This window comes from Vipera ursinii (genome assembly GCF_947247035.1).
Source record: "Vipera ursinii genome assembly, chromosome: 9".
NCBI classification, from domain to species: Eukaryota; Metazoa; Chordata; class Lepidosauria; order Squamata; family Viperidae; genus Vipera; species Vipera ursinii.
This window is the reverse complement of record NC_139523.1, coordinates 3139800-3148131: the sequence shown is the minus strand read 5'-3', so window position 1 is coordinate 3148131 and position 8332 is coordinate 3139800.

Here is an 8332-nt window from a genome sequence, read left to right as displayed (position 1 = left end):
GCTCTGTATCTTGAAAATCATTCTACCAATATTGTAAACTAGGAAATAACTTACTGGGATCGTCTACCAAAAGTGAGGTCCCTTCAAAACTGGCCATTATTTTGAAATTCTCCCAATCCAGGGCGTCCCTGTGAGAGGCTGAACCTAAAGTCTCATTATTTCTGAGGATGAGTGGAAACCTTGAGCTGTGACAAGAACCAGTAGCCACACTTTGGAGATGGACTCTGGAGAAAGGATGACTTCTCTGCAGGAGAGGACTATCCACTGGCACTTAGAGGGCGGAAACAACTTTTCTCTGTTGTTTCAAGGACAAGGTTATTCTGTGGAGGAAAATTCATACGGTCAGCTACAAGCTATTGAAGGATAGCTTTCATTTCGGTTGTTCCACAATTCACATAGCCCACTTGTTGATCAGCCTCTAGGCATCCCTGAGGTGAGGTGAGGTTCCCCAACTTCTCTACAACTTTCGATAGACACAAACTTTTACACAAGAGAAACATCCCTGCCTCCTTGCCAGTTCAAAACAGTAGGTAACGTTCTTTCTCGTCTTCCATTCAATCTGTCTAAATATAATTAAAACGTCTCACTGGTGATCCCGACTCCAAAACGAAGGCCTGAAGTTTACTGCAGTTTGGAAAGGAGAGCACAAAATTGATCTCAGGGCGAACAGTAGCTGGGAGGTGGGGATGATAAATCATCATATGAGCAGCATTCATTTCCACTTTATTGTTGTCAGGGGGAAAAAAACTCTCAACAATTCAGTTCTGACCTTGTCTTCCCAAAGGATTACTGTTGATTAAGAATTAAAGTGATCGATTTATCATTTGGAAGTCAGATTAAAGTCCAGTTTATCAAAAGAACCCTGAGACAACGGGTTCACTTTATGGTGATCCCACAAGGCCTAGCCCCGTGTTCCCTTAACCTGGTGTATCTCTTAAACTAGTGGGAACCGATCTTTCAGACACTCCTCTGAAATTGCTACTTTGGGAGAGAAGGGAAAAAGCTGAAACTTTTTCCACATCAGCTACTGTGCAATTTCTCCTTCAGATATACAGATATACAGTGGCCAAAGGGTCCTTCGATACCTCAGTGTTTTTTGCAACTCAGACTCTTCTCTGGATTGTTCTCCCTCTATATCAGGTATGTTACAAATATGGCAATGTCATGTTTATTTAAAACAAAAAAAAAAGATAAACTAAAAATGATTGATTACTGACTTGAGTTGGTTAATCGCCAGAAAATTAGACTGGCTTTGGCATTTTTTATCCACTTAATTGAGTCTTTCCCAAGGACCTGGGATAGGCAGACGTTTGATGGTGTTTTAGAGGTATTGCTGCAGGATGTAAACTGTTCCCAGTCAAGCTGCCTTTTGCAATTGACTGGTGGGGATTTTGTCAATGCCGATTGTGTTCAAGTGGTACTCCAGGTGTTTTGGGATTGCACCCAAGGCACCTATTATTATTGGTACTATTTCACCTCCCCCTCCCAGTTGTTTTACATCTATGTGTAAGTCTTTGTATTTTGTTATCTTCTCCAGTTCCTTCTCTTTTATTCTGCTTTCTCCAGGTACCGCCACATCCACTATCCAAACTTTTTGTCTTTTTTTTAATTAACAATTGTTAAGTCTGGAGTGTTGTGCGGCATGTTCTTGTCTGTTTGAATTGTAAAGAAGCACTTTAGCTTCTTCATTTTCTATGACTTTGTCTATTTTATGGTCTCACTAGTTCTTGTTTGCAGGCAAATATTTCTTGCATATCTTCCAATGCACCATTGTTGCTATTTTGTCATGTTATCGTTTGTAGTCAGACTCTGCGATCTTCTTGCAGCAGCTAACCTTCTCTCAGAGATGGCACTTGCTGTCTGTTGCTATCTTCTTCATTCTGGCTTTCCACACATTTCTCCTTAAGACTTGGCTTGTGCAGCCAAAATTAGCCCCTGTGTCTCTTTCTTCAACTTTCCTACTCTTAGCCATTATTAGGCCAGTTTGGTGTGTTTCATATTCAGTAAGCCTTCACAATATACTAGCTCCAGTGATGTTCACTGTTCTTCAGATATTTTACCAATATCCTATTTTTCTTCACATTTCTGGTGTACTTGCAACATTCCATGCCCAACTATTTTCTTGGTAAGTAGAGTGTGCTAAAATTGCTGTGTAGATGACGGGCGTGAGAATCATAGAAGCATAGGGCTGGAAGGGACCTTGTAGATCTTTTAGTCCAACTCCTATACATTATACAATTCTAGACAAATGGTTGTTCAATTTCTTCTTGAAAACCTCCAGTGATGGAGCACCACAACTTCCGGACGCAAGCAATTCCACTGATTAATTGGTTCTCACTGTCCAGAAATTTCTCCTCAGTTCTAAGTTGGATCTTTCTTTGATAGGTTTCTAACCATTACTTCTTGTCCTTCCCTCGAGTGCTTTGGAAAGTAGATCCAGCTCCTCTTTTCTGTGGTAGCTCCTCAAATATTGGAAGACTGCCGTCATGTCACCCCTAGCCATTCGCTTCATTAGACTAGACATACCCAGTTCCTGCAACCATTCTGTCATGGTTCCGACAGATGAAACATACACTTGAGCTTCCAGACCCCTGATCATCGTTGTTGTTCTTCTCTGAACTCTTTCTAGAGTCACAGCATTTTTTTTTCCTATGGTGGTGACCATAGATGCAGTATTCCAAGTGTGGTCTCACTAGTGACTTATAAAATGGAACTATCACTTCTGTTCATATGCTTTTCCTCTGTTGATGCAGCCTAGGACTGCATTGGTTTTTTTGACAACTGCAGCACACTGCTGGCTCATACTTAAGTGATTGTTCACTGGGACTCTGAGATCCCTCTCATTGTTACGTCTGTTGAACCAGGTACCGCCTATCCTATCCTATACATGTGCATTTGGTTTTTCTTGGTTAAGTGTAAAACCTTGCTTTTCTCATCACTGAATTGATGAAGTCCATCAAGATGATCTGAATCTTGAGTCTTATCTTATAAAGCAGGGGTGTCAAACTCAATTTCATTGAGGGCCGCATCAGCATTGCAGTTGCCCTCAGGGGGCCGGGTGGGTGTGGCCAGGGTGGGTGTGGCCTACTGGGTGGGCGTGGCTAGAGTGCGTATGGCCTACTGGGTGGGCATGGCCAACTCTACATCGTTCGTATCAAGGGTGCCTATGGGGGCCTGGGCAGGAGTGGGACAGATCTGAGGGTCTCTGGCAAAAGGAGAGTCTCTGGGCCAGGGCCAAGGCAGTGCGGGCCGTTCCCTCACTGTTTCCAGGATGGCTTCGCGGGCCGCATGAAACCACTTCGCGGGCCGGATCCGGCCCCCGGGCCTTGTGTTTGACACGTCTGTTATAAAGTGTTGATTATTCCCACTAGTTTGCTGTTGTTTGCAAATGCGATAAGTTTCCCTTCTATCACCTCTAGATCATTTATGAAGATACTGACAAATGCTTGGCCAAAGACTAAACCTTGAGGTACCCCAGTGTTCCCCTCCATGCAGTTCCATTGAAGACAATACATTGAGTGTGATTGGTCAGCCAATTGCGAATACATCTGGTGGTGATGCTGCCTTTCCTACATGTTTCTATCTTAGCAAGAGGTAGACTGTGGTCTACTTTGTCAAACTGCCATACTTAGAATACTGCACCTAGATTTGGTCGCCATATTATGAAAAAGATGTAGAGACTCTGGAAAGAGTGCAGAAAAGAGCAACTAGGATGATTAAAGGTCTGGAGGCTAAAACATATGAAGAACGGTGGCAGGAATTGAGTATGGCTAGTCTAGAGAAAAGGGGTGACATGATAGCAGTATTCCAGTATTTTTTTATAAGTATTTTATTCATTTTCTATTATTACAAATCATAAGTGTTTAGTAAACAACCTGATATCCGGGTACATCTGTTACTCAATGTTGCATCTTAACTTCTGCAATATAAATCTGTTCACTGCTACACAATCCAGTGTTTTTCCCCCCCTGATCCTGATCAGCAGTATTCCAGTATTTGAGGGGCTGCCACAAAGAAGAGGGGGTCAACTTATTTTTCAAAGGACCAGAGGGCAGGACAAGAAATGATGGATGGAGAGAAGCAACCTCAAATTAAGGAGAAACTTCCTAACAGTGAGAATAATCAACCAATGGAACAGTTTGCCTTCGGACATTATGGGTGCCTCAGCTGTCTGAAATGGTACAGGATCTAGAAGACCTCCAAGGTCCCTCCCAGCTCTATTCTGATTGATTGATCCAGCATCTTGAATTGTACCAGTAAATTGGCAGCCATAAAGCAGTGGTGACAGTAAAGCACAATAAGATGGGAACAGAAAATGCATTTTGGAATTTCTTTGTTCTTTCTGAGTATGCATCCTTATGGATGCTTCCTTCATTGATTTTGTTGAATAAAATATTGTAAACTTAAGCTGAAGCAGCCTAACAATTCTCACCACTTGCTGCAAAAGTGGGGGAGGCCAATCCTTTAAACGTTTCTTCAGAATGCAGAGCTAAGCAAGTGTGCAGGATGCTTCTTTACACCCTGCTTCATATTTCTGTACGTTGTCAGACTACATATGATATTCCCAGACCAAGTACAGGTGCCAGATCTCAAGGCTACAAGAAGTGAACCAGCAGATTCTAGCTGAGCATATGCAGAGAGCCTGGCTCATGTCACTTAAATCCAGCCACGCTGAAGCTCCCCACAGTGATGACGTGGAAGTCATATGGACTTTCAGCAACAAGCACCAGGAGAGTTCACGAGGACAGCTGAGGTCAACTGCCTTTGTACTCTGAGTGTCGTTGGATCATTTAGATCAGGGGTGTCAAACTGGCGGCCCACAGGCTGGGTGCGTCATGCCCACCCCAGCTCCGCAAAGGAAAAAAGCGTTGCAATACGTCACATCACGTGACGCAATCGAGTTCAACACCCGTGATTTAGATCGTATGAGCCATGGTGTCGCAGTGGTTAGAATGCAGTACTGCAGGCTAATTCTACTGACTGCCGGCTGCCAGCAGTTCAGCAGTTAGAATCTCACCGTGCTAAAGGTTGATTCAGCCTTTTATCCTTCCGAGGTCAGTAAAATGAGGACCAGATTATTGGGGGCAATTTGCTGACTCTGTAAACCACTTAGAGAGGGCTCTAAAGCACTGTGAAGTCATATATAAGCCTAAGGGCTATTGCTATTGCTATTCCCCCCTCATCTTCAGACTACCAAGTCACCAACTGAGTCAGAGTCCCTTTCTCGATGAAGGACCCCAGGGCCTTGAGCAAAAAATTATCATCCCAACAGACTAGTCTGAGATGTCACTTGCTTCATTCCATCCAGTTTGTTGCTCTGGCCAAATTTTTATCTTTTTTTCCTTTTTTGTGTATTTTTTTAATTATTAGAATTTCTTTGCATTGATTGTTATGAGCCAGCCACTGTTGTTGGGATCAGGCAGCATGCAAGTTTAGTAAATTAGTTGTGGTAAGCAAAGGAAGATATTAAGGCACAGTATTAAAATCTTATTTTAAAACAGCAAGATCAGATGAGAAAGGGAGGTTGGAAGGAAAACAGCTGTAATGGACTTTTCCAACCAGATGTCCATTATATCAGTTCTGAGCAACAACAAATATCCTGGAAGTTGGCTGATGGGAGGGCAAAGGGATGGCTGCTTGAAATGCAGATTGAAATGGAGCTTTAGTGTGGAAGGGGTTGAAGAGAGACCCCTAGTTAGGCCAATGTGAAGTCGGGATGGACATCTGAGGAGCACGTGTTAGCCCTTTTTTTCTCCTCAAAGCTCAGCATGTTTTGTTGTCATTGTTGAATAGATGCTTGTCAGATGCAGTAAACACCTGATGCTTAAGCATTCGTTTGTCAAGAGATGTGTTAACCCTAGTTCAGGGGTCTTCAAACTTGGCCCTTTTATGACTTGTGGACTTCAATTCCCAGAATTCCTCAGAATTTTGGGAGTTGAAGTCCACAAGTCATAAAAAGGCCAAGTTTGAAAACCCCTGCCCTAGTCAACCATGGATTCATCCTACTAATGATGAAAAGGTGTTAGTGCTTTTTGGTGTATATAGAAACAAAGATGAATGCAGAATGTTAGTAAACATGGAGGTATCCAGGTAGCAAAATCAGCATCTGATGGAACATGGTAATCTAAGATGAATGGATGGACAGATGGAAGGAAGGAAGGAAGATGGTTTGCCAGAACATTCGTGGCACACCGTCTCGTGGGAGACAGGCCGGGCAGGATAAAATAGAATACACTGAATAGCAGCTTTGGAAGGGATTCGGAACTCTTCCAATCCACCCCCCTGCCCAAGTAGGAGATCTTATACCAGTGGTGGCAAACCTATGGCACGCGTGCCAGAGGCGGCACTCAGAGCCCTCTCTGTGGGCACAGGCACCATCACCCCAGCCCCCCCCCCACATGATGACATTACTGTCCCCTTCCCCACTGGCTACTCAGGTAGCAGGTGTGACTTGGACTCTGCTCCAGGCATTGTTTCCTGCTGCTGGACCTCACCTGGGATGGATGTGCTTTCAGCAGTTCTGCATCACCAATTCTTTGTCTGCAGTAGAAATGATCGTTTTGTAGGTTTTGCTATTCATGCAACATAGCTGGCCATGGGAGGATAGGGGAGCCCATCCTTTAGAACCTGATTTTCAGTCAGAACAAGTTCTGTGTTGCTGCCCCAGTGCTAGTATGCTACGAGATACTTATCTTGACTTTGGCTTGGTTAAGTGTGCCATTAGAATGTAGATGAGATGAGTAGGAGCAAAAGAAGGGATTTTATAAAGAGGAGACTGGGAGGAGGGGGAGGGGGAAAGGCCACAAAAAGTGATTAGAGGGTGGCCACAGTGGTGGAGGGAGGAGGAACTGCAGTTGCTGGGAAGCTCCTGCATAAGGTTATTCAATGACCCTTACAGAAATAACAACCTTCTAATTGCGGGGTGCTGCATTGTGTTGGAGGTCACAGAGTCGTGCTTGGCCTGGCATAACAATAACAGGCTAATTCCCAAATGAGGCTGCCTCACTTTCAGCTCAGCCCAGGCACTCCAAGTCTCTGTCCTTCTGGCTGCTGTTTAAACAACTCCTAATACGGACACATTCTGCCGTAGGCATTCAGACCCTGTTGTGGTTGCCACTTCCCTGACTTGACAGAAATGCATGGTGGTGGTTAGTTACTGTACACGGCCATTAGCAGCATTTTGCATAAAGAGGAACCAATGTGGTACTAAGTAGACCAGGGCCCTTCAAAAATCCAGATAATCTTTAAACAATCTTTCATATCTAATGATGAAAGATTTGGAAGGATGGGAGCAGGGAAGAAGAAAAAAAGGGGAGAGGGTTTCCTAGGTTCGACGTTTGTTTTGGAAAATTTGCTTGCTTGACAATGTTTTAGTGTTTCGAGAGCCGCTGGACTCAAATTCGTTTGTACCTAAGTAATGTCCAGTAGTTGGTAATCTAACGAAGGAGTCTCCAAACTTGGCAACTTTAAGACTTGTGGACTTCACTTCCTAGAATTCCCCAGCCAGTCAAAGTCCACAAGTTGCCAAGTTTGAAGACCTCCTGATCTAAAATAACCTCAGTAATACCCCAATATTACTCCAGTAAGATAGAAGAAGAAGAAGAAGAAGAAGAAGAAGAAGAAGAAGAAGAAGAAGAAGAAGAAGAAGAAGAAGAAGAAGAAGAGGAGGAGGAGGAGGAGGAGGAGGAGGAGGAGGGGGGGGGAGGGGGAGAAATGAAGTTTCTGGCCACCGATGTAGTTCTGCAGTGACCATCTTGACAAAGTGCAAGTCTGCAAACAACAGATCAAAGGGTGTCCATCTCAAAGTATGAAAGATGGAAGATTGGCGATCCCCTAACAAAGTTGGTAACATGTTCCTAAAACTGACCTCTGAGTAGAAAAATTGTGTAGCACTCAGTGAGTATTTCCCGTGCTGCTGTGGCTGTTTTGCTAAACACACAAGTGCCACTTGGACCAGCCTGGGTTCCATATTTCAAGTACTCCAACTGGCCTTTGCATCACTGCACCCTTTCTCTCTGCTGTCCTCACTGACTTCCAGCATCTAGAAAGGAGGGGATGATCAGGAGTGATGTGCCACTCTGTACTTCACTAGGGAGGCCACACTTGGAATGCTGCATCCAGTTCGGCTCATCCCAATACAAAAATGGTGCCGGGTCCCTAGGAAGAGTGCAGCAAAGAGGGCAAAGATGATCAGGGGTCTTCAGGCTAACTGTAGGATGAACGGTTAAGGGAACTAGGTATATCTAGTCTAACAAGGAGAAGGACCAAGGTTGACATACTAGTGATCTTCTAATATTTGAGGGGCTATCACAGAGAAGAGGGGCTTATTTAT